This window comes from Maniola jurtina, chromosome 11 (assembly GCF_905333055.1).
Source record: "Maniola jurtina chromosome 11, ilManJurt1.1, whole genome shotgun sequence".
Lineage (NCBI taxonomy): Eukaryota > Metazoa > Arthropoda > Insecta > Lepidoptera > Nymphalidae > Maniola > Maniola jurtina.
The window spans coordinates 6,625,115-6,636,612 of NC_060039.1; positions in this window are offsets into that span (position 1 = coordinate 6,625,115).

Genomic DNA, 11,498 nt, shown 5'->3' on the forward strand with positions numbered 1-11,498 from the left:
CCTACCGAGAAGAACCAGCAACATTATTCATACATAGATGACAATCGAAACACCAGCTAGTTTATTTCTACATTCACTGCATGTTTTCAACGTTTATCATTCAATTTTTCCCTAATAAAAACTACTTACTTAAATTGAAATTTCGAAATCTACACACTCTAACTCTAACTCGTGAACTACATACTCGGTGTCTACTGTCCGACTAGAAGGCTGCAGGTTTGTCAAAATGCAACGCAGAACTTGCAGCCTTTACCAAATAACACCTCAAAATTGATTACGGACTCTCGCATTCGTTCTCATCATAGCAGGTAGGTACTGTGGTCTAAGTCTGAATCGAGATAACCGAACTTTTAAAGGTTTCCAAAACGGAGGTCTGCCGATCGATCATTAGAGTTTATTTGTTTTTGACGGTGACAAGACACAGAGCGCGTAGTGGTGAACAAGTTTCGGTTATCTGGAGGTTGCATCAGACCATTCGTCATACTGTCAGAGGGACAGGACACTACGAGGCAATCAAAGTGGCCGCGTGATAACGTGATGGGTTCGTGACGGCCTATTGATTCACCCAACTTGCTTAAATCATCATAATTTTAGTTTTTTATTTTTATACTTACCTAAAATTAGGTATTCACACAGACATATATAAATGCTGTTTCATCTGTTGCTTACAACGGATGAATTTATTTAATAGTATCCTTCTATCTTATCCTAGTAATCCTTTACTAAAAAAATCAGTCAAGTGCGAGTCTGTACCATCGTACAAAAAATATTGAGAAATAATAGAGTCCCGTTGGCACCCTTACGGAACCCTAAAAATTACTTTAGTTTAGACTTTAACTTTAGTTTATTTTGACTTTTTAACTTTAACTAATTACCTACACAAAACATCTGTTTGAAAGAAAAGGTTTCAACAGTTCACAATAAGTATTTTTGCGTTTCGTTCCCAGCAAAATGGAACAGCGCGCCAGATTATGGAAGGCAGGTTTTGCATACCGCAGGCCATGTCTATAAAATACAATACATTACGAGCAATTTACTGGCTCCTGTGTTACGTGTTAACTAGTATACAGTTTTAATAATATTCCAATTAATAAACTGCAAAAAACCTCGCACTCAGCCATTCCGGTTTTAAGCCTTTTGTAATAGGTAATTTTTATGATTTTAAACCTTATTTACGATTATATTTTTATCGTATATCTACAGATTTCCCATAATCCTCTAAATGGTGTTGAATATTATATATCTCAAAGCAGGTACATAATTTAGATTCAGAGTTACAAACATAAATAACGAAAATCATTTTCAAGGATATTAAAATATTCCAATAATTTTAGTAATGATAACAACATTTTAATCTACAGTGCTACAAAAGTAGAGATCTACAAAGTATGAAAATTATTATTTTAATTTTTAAGTCATCTTTCAATGTAAACAGCTAATTCCATTTCCATCGATAGGAACTATAATCTACCTATAATAGTCTACCTGCCTGTCTGTCTGGTACTCTGGTAGCTTTTCACGACTCATGCGTTAAACAGATTTTGACGTTTGGTACATAGGTAGAGTAGCTTGTATCCCGGGAAAGGACAGGGTAATTTTTATCCCTGTAAATCAAAGAGTTCGTAGGTACCTACGTAGTTTTTAAATTCCGAAACTTGCACGGGCCAAGTTGCGGGCACCATCCAGTCAATAATAAATAATATTTTTAGCTATTTATAGGATAATTAATAATTATATTAGAAGGTAGGTATTTTATATTAATTTAACCTATTTAGGCTACAGGGGTTTTTTAGACTTCATATTCTTGTGTGAGCTAGGAAATAAATATTATTCGGAACTCATATTATAGTTACCCTACTAATCCTTTATCGAATATAAACTAGATATACCTACCTACATACAGTGTTTAAGTGTTGGTGATTAGTGATCGGTATGCGCGTTGAGCATGCTCATTCATCGCCTCCTCTCCAAATAACATAGAATCCCAATCCAAAAACATCGTTATCTCTGTTCCCACTCAAATCATGAAACAATAAAACTTCGATGGCCCAAGAAAAACGGGGCATCACGATAACTATAAATTTGGGCCGAAACGGATGGGACAAATTTTTATAATGGGCCTCCCCCATTTGGTCGCTCCGCCGCGCCGCGTTAATGACAGCCTAACAGTTTGTTTTAACATCATTATAGGAGCGTATCGGGCATTCCATCTCAGGTAGGTACCTGCGCGCAGCGTATAGATACACATGTAGTACAACCCCGTGCGATGATGCTCCTCGCTTTGTCAATTCTAAACGATACATATCAAGACAATTATCATATTTTGTTTAAGAAATCAGTGATCGTGTACCGTTGAAACCTGTTGAGTTTTATAAATACCTAGGTAATTAATACGGCATTCTGAAAACACCTAGATGCTAATTTATTGTTAAGTAATAAGAAGAGACGTCTAGCTGATAATGTCGCTTTAATTAACTGCTTTATGAAGATAGAGTGCCTTCAAAATACACCTGAATTAGCACAGAGCTAAATGATAACTGTGAAATCAAGGGATTGCAGCAAGTGGTCGACAAGCGCGGAACCGTCGCGTCGCAGCCGGCCAGTCCGGCTCAGCGGCGATATATCCGAGGGACAGCTACACGCATTCACAATTACCTTATCTCGCTTCAACTCGGCTCCTGACATCACGCTACAAATATTTGTGATCATCAAATGAAACCATTGCTCTTTTAATAATCTAAAAATATCATAATCCATACTTGTACCTAAATAATATTTAAATAATAATCATTAATGCAAAAGTATGTCTATTTCTCTATCTGCTATCTCTTCATGGGCCATCTTTTAACAGATATTGATGAAATTAACATCATAAGCAACTTTTTATCTCGGAAAACCAAAGTCGATCGATTTGGTACAGACAGAGGTACCTAAGTAGCTTGCTTCCCGCAGACAGATAGGTAAGTAGATCTAGGCTAGATTGTATCCCAGAAAATCACAGAGTTCCCAGTTTTAAAAAACCTAAATCCATACCGATAAAACGGTCGATTTGGTATAGAGATAGCTTGCATCCCGGAGACGGATATAGGCTTTTATCCCGTAAAATCAAAGAACTCCAAGGGGATTTTTAAAAGCCCGAAACTTACTACTAAGTAAGTATAATGTAAATTACCCATAATTATTCTACTAAAAATGCAAAAGTGTGTCGATCTTAGTGTCTGTTTGTCTAGGTGCCTATCTATTAGCTTTGCACAACCCATCTGCTTACCCGTTTTCAACGAGTTACCTACTGAGATAACTTGCAGATTAGTACCCATAGACTGTCCTAATCTGCAAGTACTGGTTATACTTCTTATCCCAATAAAATCTCTAAATATGAGTACCAATTATAAGTAAACATACAAAGTATAATACAGTTCAATATGCGTTTGTCTGTGTATTTTCTTACCTAGGTATCTAAGTACCTAGATTTCGGTGCGTTTTCCTCATATTTGGTATGGGAAAACCGCATCGAAATATAGGTATCCTAGGTAGAAAAAGTTCGAAATCCATTTAGAACTTTTACAGAATAGCCACGGGCAACTATTGTTACAGTAGATAACATTTCAGTTGATGATACTATATACCTAATAACCTAACAATACATATATCTATGCAAAAAACACATACCTTTTTCTCTCCAGAAACCTCTACTATTATGGTTAGACATGCTGATGCTCAGGATTTCATTCAAATGGATTTGTTTTTTTTCCAAATTCCATGGGAACTCTGGATTTTTCGGCATACAAAGACCTAACCTATACTTACTTATCCTCAAGTAGCAAAGGATACAGCCTTTTCTGTGTTAAATCATGAAAAGCCGTCTCTATGTTAAGGCGTGGAAGACAGAATGCGCATTTATACATACCTAATATTAATTTTAGGGTTAGTCCTAATGCAACTTTTCATCTATGTATTTGGAAAAACATTATTCCTTCGCACGACTTCAAAACGTATAAAAGCTCTGTTTAACGCAAACCTACAAAATGAGAGGCCAATGTTAAATTACAAGTTCCATTCCTACTGAAAGTCATTACGAGCCAAAAAACAAATAAAAGAGCTAGGAATGAGGCGAAACCGCATGCACCGCGAAATAAAATCAAGGGTGACTCTTAATTGATTTTAGGCGCACGAGCACTCGAGAGATGGCTAAGAAATTGACATTTCAATGGCAAAAAAGGAAAGTGGCAATCGGCAGAGTGGCAACCCGCACGGCAATGATTTAGCGCGTCGTACGGGCGCGGGCGCGGCCGCAGGTTCCCATGGGAAAAAGCCTGCAAATATTGACACTGCAGCAACATGTTTATATGCACTTAATGCATCGCTCACCTTTTTTACATTTTATTTGTTTTATGCGAGCGAGGCAGACGGAGCGTCGGCCTCTTGTTTGAGTTTTTTTGACATAATTTTATTTAGCAGGTAATATCTTACGTCCGTTATAAAAAATATGATAAGCGCGCAGAATTTCAAGCACATCTACCTAAATTTTACGGGCAAGCATGATTGACTCAGGAGTCAGGATTCATAAGAGGTAGGTAAGTACCTACCTACCTATTGTATCCATATAGGTGCCGTTTGATGAATAATTACAAGATGAGCTTGGGGACGTCAAAAAATGTAAGTTTACATAAAAAAATCCTCTCAACCACGTCCATGATTGAATTTATACCGACAAAGTACCTACCTTTACCTACCTATAAAATAAATTGAATAAGGTAAGTTTTACAATATATACCTACTTAAAATATGTCTTTGTTTACAATGCAATACCTGTAGGCACCTATACCTACTAATATGTATTCTGAGGCAATGTTTAAGCATTTAGATACATACATTTTTAAGGTTCCATACCTCAAAAGGAAAAAACCCTTATAGGATTACTTTGTTGTCTGTCTGTCTGTCTGTCCGTCTTTCGTGTCTGTCAAGAAAACCGATAGCGTACTTCCCATTGACGTAGAATCTTGAAATTTGGCAGGTGAGAAGGTCTTATAGCACAAGTACTTAAAGGAAAAAATTCGAAAATAGTGTTGAATATTTTGTGGTCACATCACAAAGAAAATTAAAATGTGTTTCAATTTTCAAAATAAGATAACTATATCAAGTGGGGTATTAGGTATATGAAAGGCCAGTACATTCTAAAACAGATTTTTATTTATTTTAATGCATAACAGTTTTTGATTTACCGTGCAAAATGTCGGAAAAAATACCCGAGTACGGAAACCTCGGTGCGCGAGTCTGACTCGCACTTGGCCGGATTAGGGCAGGATACTACCTGTGATACTACGGTGTGAGGGAGGCCAATTTGTGGTCAAAATAATGGGTCAAAATTATGAGTTGTCCTTGGCGTGTCCATATGGGAATATGCAACTTGTTGTGTCACGTCCCCCCTAATTATTTATGTCGATGTGAATGCACAAATTATAGCTTTTCGAAGGCGGTGGAGGCCGCTAAAACGAATGAAACATCTTTTATACCTTTTTGGGCCAATTACTTTGTAGATTTATTTTATTTTGCTGTTGTGTTTTAGTTTGGTAAGGTTAACCAAATCTCATCTTGTATAAGGATTTAATTGTTAGAATTTCAATTTTTTTTAATAGTTAGGTAGGTAAAAAATGATATTGATAAATAATAATAGATAAGTAGATAGGTAAGCACCTACCCTATTTTATATTATTCTTAAGAAAATTGAGATTTTTTTATGACTATGAAAATACATATTTACTTAGTTAGCAGAACTTAGATAACAAATATCTAAATTGCTGATTTTTAAATTTTTAATTCAAACAGCCCTTCAGCACGATGGACCGACGATATAAAGCGGCTGGCGGGAAGTGGCTGGATGACGAAGGCTGAGGACTGGTTGCAGTGACAGATTAACCCTTAATCAAATTAAGCAATTGCCTAGGGCATCACGTCTGATGGGGCACCAGAAGAAGCACAAAAAAATCCGTCCTTAGGGCATCACGTCTCACTCTCACGTCACCAAAAACCACACCAATAAATAAATAAATTATGCTTTGGTTTTTATTGTTGTCGCGCCTACCCACTTCTAAAGTACGTTACATGATACATCTCATCATCTAATTTTACAAAAAACTAATGTTTTTAGGCGGTAAAGGTTTAAAGACCGATTCTAGTTGACATACGGATAGGGGGGCCCACAGGCATGGATTGCTTAGGGCATCAAGTAGTCTTAATCCGTCACTGACTGGTTGTGGTGGTGCTCTTTAGGGAAGGCCTATGTCCAACAGTGGACGTCCACAGGCTGATGATGATGATAAAATTTTTAAGTTAAACAACTTTAGATACCTATTACATAATCTACATAAGTCTTTACTCTTTTTACATGGCTATAGAGACTGCTATCTAATAGTAGAGATGGAATGCTAACATAAAAAGTATTACCTATTCAGTCTCATTTGTTCTTATTATCGATCACGTCATGATCAATGGAGCATTAGCATTGTAGATAGACATAATACCACCAAACAATACACAACAGACACATCTTACAGTAAATTCTAATAATATTTACATACAAGGGTCGTGTTGGACTTGAGACATCAAAATCAATTATTATTATTCTCGAGTTGGAATCATCCTTTGAGTTATTTATCATTATGATCGTGATCATAAAAGGAAAAAGAAACGGAATAACTTATTTAAGTGGTCCACAGGAGAGTGAACTTTGTAAAGGGGGAACGTAAGATATTTATTCCTTGTTAGTTATCAATATGATGCTTGGAGCGATTTCGATTTGGGATACATGAATGCGTGCAAAGGATTTGGACTGTTTACGACTACGTGGGTGGTTGTGGGCGTGGCGTTTTCCCTCTCTGTCCTACCTTCGGACCCAGTGTATACCCTGCTCAGCTCGCGGCCGCTCCCACAGGATCTTCTGGTTAAGATATTTTTTGTTCCTCACATCTTGCTTTACGAAATGGTCAGACGGGCAAATATTTACTCACGATTTTGAAAATCTTATTATCATACTACCAGCTTTTGAGACCTGTGCGATCGATCATTCGTTGCACTGTTTTAACACTGTTGTTTTCGTAGATAGATAGGTAGGTATCTATGTAAGTAGATAACAGCTATCAAATCTTATGCACTAACGAAATAATAAGGTTAGGTTAACTTTTGGTTTTGCTGTTACATTTCCAAAACAAAAAAAACTGTAGGTAATGTTAATAGAGAGAGAGCCAGCGAGGGCCAGACCTTCGATATTTTATAAAAGCTAATATTTTCACTAAGAAACTAAAAAGAATACAGCTTTTATAAAATAACGCAGGTCTGGCCCTCGCTGCCTCTTAGTCCATAACGATTTTCATAAATGTTGGAAACAGCGCTGTTTCCAAGTTAGTTACAAATTTTGACCATGAAGAAATTAATTTCAATCAGTAGGTAGAGGTAGATAAGTAGTAAGTCAACATTTCTGGTCTTTGGACTAAACTTCCTATTTTTCGGACAGACCAAAATTAGGTACCTATGGGCATGACCGGAAAATTGTGGTTTTTTGGTAACTCTACCTATAGGTAGGTACTAAAACTATGCAAGATTTTTTTTAAATATTAGATTACAAACTTCACTAAAACTATGTCTATGCCTGTCGAACTCGCGCACTCGCTCATTACCAAGCAACAAAATCATCCCAACTATAAGTAGGTACACACTCGCTTCTCGTTGCTCGCTAACTCGTTTCTAGTTGTCAGCTCAACTCGCTTCTCGTTGACCTCAGCGGTCGAACAAGTGCCTTACTATTTTACCCGCACATGCCAGATTACTTTATATTTGAAACTTACAGTTACCAAATACAGACCGTGGTCGAACAGGATCTTGGAAGATTTGATTTCTTACCTATTAAGAAGAAGTACCTACCTACTTAATTGAAAAAGTATTCTGGAAAGAAAAGTAGGTAGGTACCTTTTAGACAAGGTAAAACTAAGAGCGGTGGAATATAAAGTTGAGGTGGGACCGCACGCAGTCGTCGATAAAGAAATTATCTTTTTCCCAACTAACGAGCCCCGCACGTATCTAATTGGTACCCTGCCGAACCTCTGATTCATTTAATACGTTCCCTCCGAAATGCGTTCAAATTAATGATGATCTCATATACTGTATCAATAAAATCGTGTAAGGCGTATGCTATGGAATTTGAAAATATTAAAGATACTTAGTGGGAAGACTGAGCTTTACCTTTGTACTTAGGTCTATCAACTTACCTACCAGCTGCGGCCAAACTCTTTTCATTCTATGCTCTATGCTAGTGGGCTGGCGATGGGTTGATATCTAGGATGATGATAAACGCAATTCAAAAAGCTAAGAAAAGCTCTATATGAGCTTGAATCACCTAATGTGACAAATGAAACAAATGAGGTGATAAAGGACTGGGCATTTATCTACCCTATGTGTCTACTCTCAGGTCAAACTACTTTGGTACTCTTAGATTAATTCATAATTACTAAAATACTTCGTACTTTTGACGTGACAGTCATGTCAAAACTATGGTACCCTTCTTAGATTAAGAGGTAGGTACCTACTCTTAGATTCGGGACTGAAATCGTACCTACTTTTAACATTACAGTTGACATATTATCTAGAGCAAATATTATGGCGAGTCCTATGCATTACTTACTGTTACATTTATGGTAGGTAGGTACTTATCTGTTTCATCTGTTGCATTTATTAGTCATTGGAAAACTACTCGCATATAATATTAAAACGCGATTCAGTCATAAGAAGACTACAAAATCGATGGGTTCATAATATTATAGTTCATAGAGTATTTATTCGTCCAAGAGTTTATACCTATTAGAACAAGTGTAAATTAAAAATTTAGAACACCCCCGACAAGTGAAGATTACAGTACCTAACTAGAAAAGAGCTGATAACTTTCAAACGGCTGAACCGATTTTCTTGGATTATAGCTAAGAACACTCTCGATCAAGCCACCTTTCAAACAAAAAAAACTAAATTAAAATCGGTTCATTCGTTTAGGCGCTATGATGCCACAGACAGATACACAGATACACAGACACACAGATACACAGATACACACGTCAAACTTATAACACCCCTCTTTTTGGGTCGGGGGTTAAAAATTAGAAAAATTCTCATAAAAATCTGCGATTACGTTTCGCCAAGTTTGAAAACGTATCTCTGCCTAACATTCTCCAGATAAGGAAGGGAAGGCTCTACGTCAACGCAAAGGTGCTACTTCATTGTTCAAGGGTTTAAATAATAATAAAAAATGAGTCACTGAAGCTTACAGGGTGAATCACAATGCAAAACCGCTACCTTCTAACGTTTTACATTCACCAAAGATGATAAAATTAAACACCTAACAATTGGAGTTTTAAAAAGCTGCAACATCGGTAAATATTAAAAACCTTTAGAGACTTATCTCAAGAGGATTTAGATTGACACGAAATAGGTAAAACAATTCTTTTCAAGTAGGTTAACAATGGCTAATGTTTCTAAGTGCAGGCGCAGTCAAGAAAATGCCGCCTGCGCTGGCGCTTAGTCGGCAATGGTGATTATCGTTGCACTGACAATACGCAAACTTAGTCCCTTTTCAACAGACAACACTAGAGAAAACAAGTGTAAATTAAAAATTTATAACACCCCCGACAAGTGAAGCTTGACAGCTTGACATAAATTTGTCAATTGACATAATATTTAAGAACCTAACGGTTATCTACTAACCTTCTTTTCTACAAGAAAACTAGAAAAGAGCTGATAACTCTTAAACGGCTGAACCAATTTTTTTGGATTATAGCTAAGAACACTCTCGATCGAGCCACCTTTCAAACAAAAAAAAGTAAATTAAAATCGGTTCATTCGTTTAGGCGCTACGATGCCACAGACAGATACACAGATACACAGATACACACGTCAAACTTATAACACCCCTCTTTTTGGGTCGGGGGTTAAAAATACATACATACGAGTATATCAGGTTACGGATATATATATTTTCTGATATACATATACCTATATATTCAGTGTTAACTGAAAGAAAGTTGGCAATCACAAAGATCACCATGTTATGAACAGACGTTTTGAAAAGCATATACTGAAAACACCTGTTTTCCTACTGTACGATACCTTTTAAGAATAAGGTATAGGTAGGAATAGCTACCTACAGTTAAAGTTACATTTTAACTTCAGGTTAATGCTGATGCTGTCCACGACTTTATCTGCGTAAATTTAGGTTTTTTGAAAATTCCCGTGGGAACTCTTTGTTTATCCGGAATTTAAAGTAGTCTATGTCCGTCCCTAGGATGCAAGCCATACCTAGCTCAGCACCTACTTACCCGTCAAAATCGGTTAGTTAAATGGATACTAGCACACCGACTAACAGGCAGATTCACTTTCTATTTATACTTAATTTGGATTGGAATATCGATTATGGTTTTTTTTTACTGGAATATGGTTAATTAAAATGATTATTTGTCACGTATCACTTTTTTTATGTAGCGAGAATTAATATTTTATCGCCTATAATCAAAGCCACATCAAAGCCAAACTCCATAAACGAATTTAAAGAATACATAATCATTGCAAGCTTTTCTTTGTAAAAGCTCCGACCCTTTAGGTACCGCAATAACATACTTAATATTTATTAGGAGGTACACAATTCTGTCTTTCTATAGGTACCTACCAAATACCTTTACTGCCTATTAGCAGATTTTTTATTTCAACATCAAAAAAATATTAAAAAAAAAGAAAAATGTAAGTAAACGTTAGACCCCTACCTCAATATAGATCAATACGTTTATGTCATTTTATTTTCTTTATTAAGGTGTTAGTTCATTTTTTACACTTCGTGTAATAAATAAACTGGGTACCTTTCTACCTATTTGCAAGAACGTTCATAAGGAGTAGGGTACCTCCTTATTAGGCAGATAAAAACGTTGCATTGATTTAAGTAGGTAGCTAATTTCTGAAATAACTGGAAAGTCGTAAAATTCCCCATTCCGATGTAAATTTTCCCCTACAATATAGGTACCTGCCTTATCTAATGGTCCTACCTGGCAATAAAAATTCTAATCGTAGGTATTTTGTATTGGATTAAGTAATCATGTTTTTAGGGTTGCGTACCAAATATTAAAAAATGGAACCCTTAAATAGTGCGACTCTCCGTCCGTCCGTCCGTCAAATCGGGGGTTTGAAATTTCAAAGTAAGATAACTATAGGTAGGTATATCGAGTAGGGTATCAGATTATGAAATATGGCTTTAGCTATGTGAATATATTATGTAAATTCTAAATAGTTTTTTGATGATAGTTTTAGATTTTCGTGCAAAATGTTGAAAAAAAAAATACCGTTCCCTCCCCCTTTATCTCCGAAGTTTACCAGTCGATTTTTTTTACAATAATTATGGTCAACAGAGGTTTATGTAGGTACCTACTTACCTATAAGTATTTTACTAGGCTTGTTTCAATTGGTTCAATACC